Raw genomic sequence first — 10,484 nt, 5'->3', positions numbered from 1 at the left:
AGAGGGGAGGGGAGGGTGGTGCGGGGGCGCTGCGCCCGCCTGTGTTGTTTAAATCAGGGTCCGAGGGTCCCTGTCCTCGGGGGCAGGGTTGGGCGTTTCCTCGATCTGTGCCTCGCCTTTTTCGCCGGAGGTGGCGGGTATCCCGTTAACCGTGGCCTCGGCTATGGGGATGTATTGGGGGAAACCTGTGAAGAGGCGGCTGCGGTTCTCAGCCCGCTGCCCTGCTAAAACGCAGGCCTCCCCGTAACCCAAATCCCATCAGCTCTGTACTGATAATCCAAAACACACCTGAACTTGCTGCCTTGTTCTGAGATCCGCTCTCTTTTGTGGTGTTTTATTATTTTTCCAGCCAAACCCCAAACCAAGGGACACCATAAAAACACCCTTATGCATTAAAATAAAATTGAGAAACCCAACAGAATTTCTGAAGGCAATCTTTCCAGCAATCCCCAAAGAAAACTCTGGATCTAATCTGATGATGTGATCCAAAACACTGATACGCATATTTAACTTAATTACTGCTGTCTTTAGCTTATCTTTTTCATTCCAAATTTATCCCTCACCATTGTACCATGTAAGCTGATGTTCCCGTCAGAGTTTATTTAAGCAGGCTACCCAGAGCTGTCCCTGAGCTCAGCACTTAGGCTGTAGCATTCGTAAAGTGTGTGTGAGTGCTGCTAGATTACAGCATCCTGAGCCTTGGCTCACAGTTTTGACTCATCTGAAATTAAATGATGAGTGTACCAATAATTTCAGAGTGTGTTCCGCTGCTGTTTCTTAGTGCGTCGTACCTGCTTTGATATTTATTGTATGCGCTTCCCGGCTGAGGAGTTGAATCAGGCATTCTTCTCAGGGCTGTTCTCAAGTCAGTTTGTTCTCTTATCCAAGTAGTTTCCAGCTTCTTATTTATGCTTTTTGGCTTGCCATTGTGATTTAGTGGAATATTATCTGCTATTGAATTCTCCCAAATAAAATTGTTTCTTCCTGTGGAGGGCTTCTAGTGGTTGCCAGTCAGCTCCTATCATCAGAATGATTAGTTTGCATTGCTTAGTCGTTCCTGACAAAATAATTGAGAAGTGAGAGGTTGCTAGGTTGTAGCTGAAGTTAAACAATACATCTGTTTGCTAGGACTTTGCAACACTTGTGGGACTGTGGAAGGTGAGAGCAGGGAGAAACATGGCATGGAAAGACAATCAGTAGAACAAAACGATGTGCAGATATGACCAAAAAACAGACAATGAGAAATACAGGACAAAAAGGGGAGCGAGTGGCTCAGCCTAGGGGGAACTCCTCCTATGCTAAGAAGCCCTGTTAAGAGGTTGTTTTGTATGCAAAGCTGCAGGTTTTTTAACCTCTCCTTCTCTCCTCCTGCCTTTCCACTAACATCCTGTCTTTGTGGGAATCGGTTGCCTTTACCTTCAGGGGTGGTCTGACTCCTACATATCTAATTACTCTCTGAAAAATCTATTTCATACGTTTCAGAACTGAAGAAGGATTTTGTGCCAAAAGCTTGTCTACGGTTCCCAGCTATGCCTGTGTTGACCTAACTACCCCTGCAGGCTTTCTCCTTGTAATTTTGCAGTGATGAAAGCTATACAATACCCATCCAATTTTGGTGAAGTTTTATTGGTATTGAAAGGTATTCATTATTTATAGATACTCTCTCTGCTATTTCCATATGGAAAAAGAAACAGTCTGTGTAAGACATCAATACACCAGAAGAGCTACGTCCACACTGGGGGCTATTTGCTAATGCTGCTTCCAAGGTTGGCATTTCCCCTGCCCACTGTTACCACCTCTGGAGGAACTGTTCCCCCTACCCCCCCAATCTTGACCAGGTCTGGAGTTCAGTTAAATGTTGGGTTTGTTATCTAGCCACCTGAATAAATAAACAAACCTATGGCAGAACGAGCTCAAGGCTGTATACAGGGATCAAACAGCAAGTAGTTACCTGACTGGTTTAAGCTAACCTAACTCCACAGTGTGGTGGAAAGAGGCAGTTGTGCCCTCCTGTTTGGCTGCGTGTTGCCACTCCCACCTGGTTTTGGGAGCTGATCCATCTGGAAAGTAGGGGGTTTTTTTATTTTTTTACAAGGTTAACTATGAGATCGAACAGGTCCCGCATCCTGTAGAACACGTGGCTGTACAAATGCGAGCACTGTTACCGAATCCAAAGGCTCTGAGTTACATCTGCCTCTCATCACTCCCATATGCATTCTTTCATATGTTTTGCTATTTGTTAGGATTTCCTATCATGTGCTAATTGATTCATTACTTTATGCTAAGCATACAGTCACGTGCTAGTCATTAGCAGTCCCATATGTTGAACTCATGATGTATATTTTTAAATGCCGTATCTCCTGGTCTGCCAATCCTCCTTTATGCAATACCACACATATGTTGGCAGACCTTCATTCATGCTTTGATGGACTTTAAAATTTCTGCTCGTTAGTCTTGTATGTAATTCTTCAGTTCCTCTGAAGCTCCTCCTTATTGCAGTTGTGTAACGACTGTAATTAGAGCTGCTGATACGTAGATCTATGCTTTAGCCTGTTGTAATACAATGTGTTTGAGAGGGGAAGGAAAGAATTTTGAAACATCCTGTGACGTATTTGAAACATCCAGCATAGTAATGTCAGTATAAACCCCATGTTCAGATAAAGTTATGTTAGACCACGGAAGTTTTGCACGAGTTAAAACTCCGTAACTGGCTCAGAAAACATGACTCTGGAAAAGCAAATGTAGCTGGGAGGAGGCCAAGTGAATTCCTGAAGTCTTGCTGGTGTGGAAGTTAACTGGTCAGAAGAAATGAGTGGGAAAAGATGGAAAGAAGCGTGTATCACACTTACAATACCAACCTGCAGAATTTCAGAATAAAGAATTTAAGGAATCTAGAGCTGCATTGAATTTTTAAGTTTCCTAGGAAGGAGACAGACTACTTACAGTATTACTACTTATACATAGCATGCCCCAAGATCTGCCAGAAACAGGTTGAATTGAACACACTCGGGTGCAAAAAAAATAGTTACTGATTTCTCCAGAGTTATTTCTACTTTACATCTGAGGTGAATGAGTACAGAATTTGATTCTTTGTACCTGTAGTCCCAATGTGACACAGTTTTAGGTTCTACCATAGTCTGTGAACGCCCAACATCAGCATGGTATAGAATGATCTGTGGAATTCAGACCATCCTCATTTCATACACTGTTTATTGCAGGAACTACTGGCCTGGGAGAAAATAGCTGCACCCTCCCAGGCTTTTATCTTCCAAGCCCCAAGCAGCTGAATGTTCTGTGGCATGTAGATAAGAAATGGCAAGTAAAGAGGCTGGGAGTAAGATCTGGGTAAAAAGCGGCTCTCCAAGGAAAAGCTAGTGCACAGTATGTTGTGGGCCAGGACCCTGTAGGAAGGGAGACAAATAGTCTTGAGTAAGAAAGAGCTTGTGTAACACCTGACCTGGGCTGTCCTAGTGGCTGCTTTCTGTATACTGCCTGCTTGGGGGAAGTCAGGCACAGAATGATTTCTTTTCCGCTTGGCACTGCTGAAACTCTCAATTTCCTGAGCACGGACTCAGCCTGCAGCGTAAAACCCTATGGATGCAGCTGGGCGGACGCAAGCGCTGCTGATGTACCAGTGTCTGCAAGCCATTGCGTGACTGGGCTCTGAGTAGCGCTTGGCTGGGCTGACCGCTGCATGGGCTTAACCAGGGTCTTGCACAGGTCCCCAGGGAGGTGTCAGCCCCTTGCTAACCACGTGCAGGCTTTCCTGGTGCTTTCTAGGCGAAAGCTCTCAGCCTCAGTGCCCGTACCAGCCCTTCCGCTGCTGCAGCTGCTTCTGGCTATAGCCCGCCCCTATAGTGTCCTTATTGGATTCCTGGCCGAGGGGGTGTTGCTGCAATGATAGCAACAGGGGGAGCGGTGCGTTGATATGCTGGAGCTGCAGCGTGTTGTATAAGAAGGAGCCGCAGGGAGCGGAGGAGAATTAAACAGGATCACGTTTCTCCTCTGTGAGCTGAAGAGGTTAGTGACTATTACTTAATCCCTGCTAACTGTAATTAGGATTTGGAAGCACTGCTTTCGTCTTCTGACCCTCCCTCCACCCTTCCCAAGATTGCTTGCCACCAGCGTTTCCCCCTCGGTTGTGAAGGAGTGGGGGAGTCCTGCAAGTCACGTTATCCTAGCTGCTCCAAAGACACCCACCACACTGGAGGGGACAGACCAGCACTCGGGGAGGGGGAGAACGGAGAGAAAGAAAAAAGAGAAAAGCCCTCTGTTTGGAAGACTGTCCAAGGTGCACTGAAAGAGAGTTTTAGCTTGTAAATGATGTGGAAGTAGCCAAGTAGCATCATTGGGTGGCCAGAGCACTGCATGGTGAGAGTGTGAGTGGTCATTTAAAACCTTTCCTACAAAGTGGCTTCTGGGCTTGTTTTTAGAAGTGCTGAGCTTCCTCCAAATCCTGTTAAAATCCATGTTTACTGCAGGTGTTTGACATCCCCTTCTGAAACAGCAGACCATTAACCTTGCTGTACCTCAGTTTACCCATGTGTAAAGTGGAGATGAGAATATTTTCCTTTTGTAAAGGAAGGTGGTGGGGCCATATTCCAGACAGCCTTTGGTGGGAGAAAGGTGATTCTTATGTTCTCAGATATGGTAGAATCCATGTGTAAAACACATTGACGCTTTATTAATAATTACTTTATGCTCTAGTCACAGCTACCACCAGTCTCTAACTATCTTAAAAAAAACATGCATCAAGGCTCAGTCTACACACAGAAAAGACGTGCTCAGCCTTTATATAACTCTCCTGGCATCGTGCTGAACTGTGTTGGAGCTTGTTTAAAAAAAACAAGCTAGTGTTAATTAGGGCAACAGTTTATTGAACTGATTTTGTGTGAAATCATTTTTATCAAACTCCTCGCATTGGTTTGCCAAATGACTTCTCCTGGAATGAGGATAGTTGTTCAGCTATTGGTTCTCTGATTACAGATGTGAACACAGAATGACACTGTGCCAAAATTAAATAACATAGTGTTTGAGCATCTTCCTGTCATTTGTGTCGATAAATGGGAAAATAAAGACAAATCTCTTTCAATAATATAAATCCAACTTGAATTTTAATCTTCACAAAATAAAGAGCAATAGGTAAATATTTAAAATAATTTTCAGCACATATAAGAAAGCCTTAGTTAAAGTCGTACTAAAAACTGTTGTCGTAAGCAGTGCACGCAACTTAGGTATTCAATAATTGATAGTAAAATATTAATGATTGATATGATTCTTACTATTGGATCAGGGAACTTCCCTTATACTGGAAGGCTGATGATCCTGGAGTTGTCCTGAGTTTACATGCACATGGTCAACAAACTTTTTTTCTAATACCAACCTCACAGTTTCTTTAGACAGTGAATTGAGTTACTGTTTGTGAGCAACTGGAGTTTAAGTCAATGAAGTATAGTTTCTGTTATCCTTAAAGAAATGGCAATGCATATTTTGTATAGCTAAAAAGAAGAATCAATCTTTGTAGTTTTCAACTTCTTATTTTTAGTGTCCTCATTATTTTCCAAATTGTAGCTCTAACTGGATGTTTCAACACCCACTCCTCGCCCCCCCAAAAAACCCCCAACAACCACAAAAGACCACCACATTCAGCTCTGAGAGACTTCATTTTAAATGTCAAAGGGCCGAACTTTTTTTTTATATGAAGAATGTCTGCTGTTACCCACAGACTTCAGAAACTAAGCTCAGCAGATGCGATCAGGATGAGAAAAGGGACACTTTGATCTCTGCACTAAAACTGCACCGTCCTTGTCAAAACAAGTGAAGATGAATGGATAAATTAACTGATCAGTTTTCGAATTAAAACTGGAATCACTTCCCATCTTGCACTTGGGTGTCAGGACTTCAGTAAGATGCAGGAATGGAATGCACATTGGCGGTTTTGCTTTTTAATGATGACTCCGAAGTCACCTCAGTTTCATATGGCTTGTAGAGAGGATATTGCACTGTATGTTGTACAGATTTGTTGTAGGAAGCTTCAGTGGGTATTTTCCATTACCACTGGTGTGGTCCATTGAAGCTCTGTCTGTGCTGCATTCCTTGGCTAGGTAAGCACCAGTCAGGCAACAGGAGATAAAAGCAAACCAAAACTGGAAAGAAGTAGTGTTGTGGGTGAGTGATTTAGATCGCTTAAAGAATCACCGTCAAAGGTATTAGCAAAAGTGGTTTTAATATGATGTTGTAAAAGTGTGACTTAACAAAGTTTGATGGCAAGGTTCACTCTATTAATTACTGCATGGAAGAAACACGCAAAGGAAAACTGAGTTACACTTGAGTTGGAATGATTCACAGAGAGACTGGGGATGCAAAAGGGTAAGGAGGACCCTTCCGCTGAGTCATGAGGTTCAGAGTGGGCCCCCTTGCTCTCTAAAATCCTTCTCAGAGAGGAGTCTAGGTGCAGCTAGGTCCAAACCTAGTCTCAGACTTGGTCAACGGTTTATGTCTAAGGGATTATATATACAAAATTTATGTAATGTTTCATTAATATCGATTCAGCATGCAATCAAAGTTACCATACTACAAGGTTATGCGCGATATCAGTTGCTTACCAAAGATCTGCCATTGTTAAAAGGTCTCTCTGCCTCGAGGAGCAACCTTGAGAGGCACCCCAGCTCGAGGGGAGATCACCACCATGCAGCCACGCTGCCTAGCAGGGAGAGCTTAAAGAAGGCTCATGTAGGTTGTCATATTTATGGTATAAAGTGGTTGGCTCGTAGTCAAATTCCATGCAATAGAAAAGGTATGCGTGAGACTCCTCGTACTCACCACTTTCTTTGTTCCTTGATAAATGAGTCTTGGAAAAGCCACCCGCTATTCACGTGTTAATCGCATGATCAGTGTTGCAAGCTCCTATGCATCAATGCTCACCCTGCCACTTGGCTCCTTTGTGGGTTCTCAGAGAACAGATTGAAACTAGGGGAGTTCACGGCCCGGCTGTGGCTCAGGCCTTTACCTCTTCCGGAGCCTGCACCAAACCACCGCCAGTCTGGGTAAGGGGTGGAGTGCATCCGTCACCAGTGGAAAAACCAACAGAAAGAGCTTGGATAGATGTGATAAAGCAGTATTTGCAGTGGGAGAATAACTCCCCAGGAAAGGAGTTCCTGTGTTTGGCACAGTGGTACAGCAACATCAACATATGCAGCACCAGGGATAACTCGTTCGCCTTTAATTTTAGGGCAACCGTAGATCGTTCTGAAGCTTGCGGGTAACGCTCAGTGTAGTAAAAGAACTTACATTATGCTTGTACTGCACTTTATTAAATGAGGCGTCAAAAAGGTTACTTCACCGAGAGGGGAGGGAATGGGGCTTAGGGAAGAAAAACAGTCTGAAAGCCAAGGCACTTAGCAGCTTAATCCTGTAGTTAAAAAAAAACCTGAATGTGTACAAGCCCTGTTGTAACTTAGTAGAACAAAGGCCGTTGAGGGCCTGTCCCTCTCGTCTGGAGTTAGCCTCGAACCGTGGAAAGTGTTCTTATGCACATAAGGCCAAACTGTTGGGTGGGCTTACATCTTGAAACTTTATAAAATAAGTGCAACTGTAATAGAAATATAGATCTACGTTTGACTTGTTCCTTCTCTACTAAGCAAAAAGAGCTTTGGCTTTTTGTTTAACTGAACTTAAGCATTCCCTAGACTAATGTTTGCAACCCAGACGAAGCTCTATTGTGCTAATTAGAAAGCATTTCAGGAAACACACCTGACTGGGAAAGATAATGAAATGCATTTGCTAATCCTGTTATTCCAGATGAGTGCAATCCACCACTTTAACAACATGAGTTCAACAGTTAGCATAAAAGAAGTTTCTCCTTTTTTTTTTTCCCTTTCCTTCTTTCTTCTGAGCATAGCATTACAAACCATAGACGCTGTTAGAAAGGCCTGTTTGGGGCACCTAGCGTTCCTGTTATATTATAGTAACTATCCTAAATGGTAAATTAAAGGCAGCACGACACTGGCTAATAAAGCAAGCCATTCTCATGGCTCAAGTAATGTTACTGTGTTTATTATCTTTCCCTCTTAGTGAAAGCAGAGTAGTACAGAGTTCCCTCTTAGTAGGCAGAAAGGGATTTTTATTGTCTTGTCGTTACCTTTTTTCTGTGAATGAGAGGAGAGGAAAGCTGCAAGAAAGAATATGGAATTATTAAATAATCCCATAACCCCTAATAAGAGAAAGAAGCGGTACAGGATGTGAGGGGAAAAGTTGAGACCACAGTCATTCTAGCTGAAATGCCTTGGATGTTTTTTAGCTATGCTAGAAACTATAAAGCTTTATGAACCTTTCTGTTGCTAGGGAGAACAGCCCTTAGTCAGTATTTACTGTCTTTTGCAGGCTCTGACACAGATTAGCAACAGGAGACTGGTTAGTCTGTTATTTGATGATGAATTTAGAGACCACGGTGGCTTGCTCATACTTGTCTTTGGAGTAATTTGCTAATTTTTCTCAGGCATAGCACAATTGTGTGCAGCTGGAAGTGGGATCAGCGTGTTTGTATAGATCTCTCTAGGTTTAGTCTTGGTGACAGATACAAATATATAAAGGACTGAGATTTTTTTGTCCCATCAAATCAGATTCATAAAATTTGGATGGAGAAGGCAAATTAGCTCCTGACTTTTGTCCTCTTCTAAAACTATGATTCTCTAGTGGCAAAAATCTGTGAGGAACTCGCAGGAAAGGATAAAGATGAATTCTGTACTGCTGTCAATTCACTGTTAAGTGATGAGGCTATAAACTGGAGTGGTACACTTCTGGCATTGGAGGTGACCATGGGCTTAATCCGCTTTCATTCTTGGTGTCCAATGTAAGACAGAGTAGGCCTGTTTTTTACATTAGTATGGAGTACTTGAATTTGCAGTCTGAAAGACCTGGAGTGCAGTCTTTTAGAAACAGCCCTGAGATGTTTTAGGTTCGTCATCCAGAAGTCAGGATAACCAGTACTGGTGGCTTCTGGAAATGTTTGCTCTGGGAAACATGTTTTTCATTTGGACTTTGTAATCTTCTCAAATGGAAACAGCTGAGCAAAACTTTGATTTTTAAATCTATTTTACATTTACTTGTTTGCATAATAAAGTGGAATAGCTATCCTTGCACTTAGCCCAGTATTTAGAAAGATAAGACATACTGTCCGTTCTTATATGCCTGGCATCTGTAATGAGGCCTTAAGACTAAGGGCTGTTGAAGAAATCTTTTAAAAATAAATAGTTCATTTGCCTGACTGCTTACTGCTTAAAAATAACAGTATTCTGACAGGTGTTTCCAACCCAGTCCTTCCTGGATAGGTCCTGGTGACAACCAGCCTGCTCTAGTAATATTTGCAATATAGACACAATGAAAACACAGCAAAAGAACCATAAAAATATCTGTATTATATGATAATATAAACAGGGCCTAAAGTGGATTGATGGCAGCTGGTGCTCTGTTTTAAGGGAGAGAAGAGCATCACATCCTTTCTCCCCTTGCCCTCTGAGCAGGGAATGTGGCAACGCAATTCTCTGGGTGCGCTAAGCCCATTTTTTCTGTTAAAACTCCACCAGAAAGGATACTGCTTTCTCAGGAGGGCAGAGGTGGAGAACACAGTCTTTATTCCCTGCTGTCTCTGAAGAAGGCCTAATTTTGCACCAGAGAAATGCATGATGCACTTTTTTTTCCAAATGCAAGGTCAGCAGTTTTCTTATGTTCATGTACTCAGGTTGAAAGAGCACCTTTCAGAAAAACTGCTGGTCCACTGGAGCTTACCATCATCCCCATCAACTGGCTGGTACCTTCCCAGCATCAAATGTCCTGTAATATCAGAAACACAATGTTCCTGTTTTTGAAACATGGGAGGGGAAGTCCTCCTATCCTAGGTGCTGCTAAGTTATCAGCTCCTCAGGAAGCATGAAGGTGCTGATAACCCTGGAGATTAAGTTTCTTTTGGTTAAGTGACTGCTAAGTGAGGCTTCAACTCTTCATCTTTTGCCTTTGGGATCTCATACTGCCATGCTGACAGAGATGGCCTTTTTCATTAAGAGAATCATCACAAGCAGGCAGAACTGATGCAGTTGCCAAGTCACTCTCCATCATATTTGAAAAATCACGGCAATCAGGCAAAGTCCCCAGTGACTGGAAAAAGGGAAACATCACACCCATGGCAGGGGGGTTGGACTAGATGATCTTTAAAGGTCCCTTCCAACCCAAACCATTTGGTCATTCTAACAAAAAGAAGTTCAAAGTACATTCCTTTACGGTGTGCTCATTATTATTTTTAATTTCCAGCTCCTACATCACCTTATTTTTGCTCATATGCCTATCTGGCATAAACTTTCCTATTCCAGACTGCAGAACTAAAATCTGCGTGATCAGGAGGAAAAACCAGCCAGCCTGAAAGAAAATGTAGTCAAATGGCTTGTGACCTGTAAGTCTGGCTCATAAGCCATTGTTTGGCCACACTGTTA

At 42.8% G+C, this 10,484-nt stretch overlaps 1 protein-coding gene across 1 annotated transcript in view; it reads left to right on the top strand.

The window, feature by feature from the left end:
• Positions 1–3,923: 3,923 nt before the first annotated feature.
• The window catches only part of BLVRA (biliverdin reductase A), a 30,269-nt gene continuing 23,708 nt past the window's right edge, over positions 3,924–10,484 (top strand). Inside the window, exon 1 of the mRNA XM_009579157.1 lies at positions 3,924–4,020. The gene's annotated coding sequence lies outside the window, so the exon portion shown is untranslated. The remainder of the gene's footprint in view (positions 4,021–10,484) is intronic.

The sequence above is a fragment of the Fulmarus glacialis genome, unplaced genomic scaffold (assembly GCF_000690835.1).
Source record: "Fulmarus glacialis isolate BGI_N327 unplaced genomic scaffold, ASM69083v1 scaffold4556, whole genome shotgun sequence".
NCBI lineage: Eukaryota > Metazoa > Chordata > Aves > Procellariiformes > Procellariidae > Fulmarus > Fulmarus glacialis.
The sequence above is the reverse complement of the archived record's forward strand: the minus strand, read 5'-3'. Positions and strand labels throughout refer to the sequence as shown.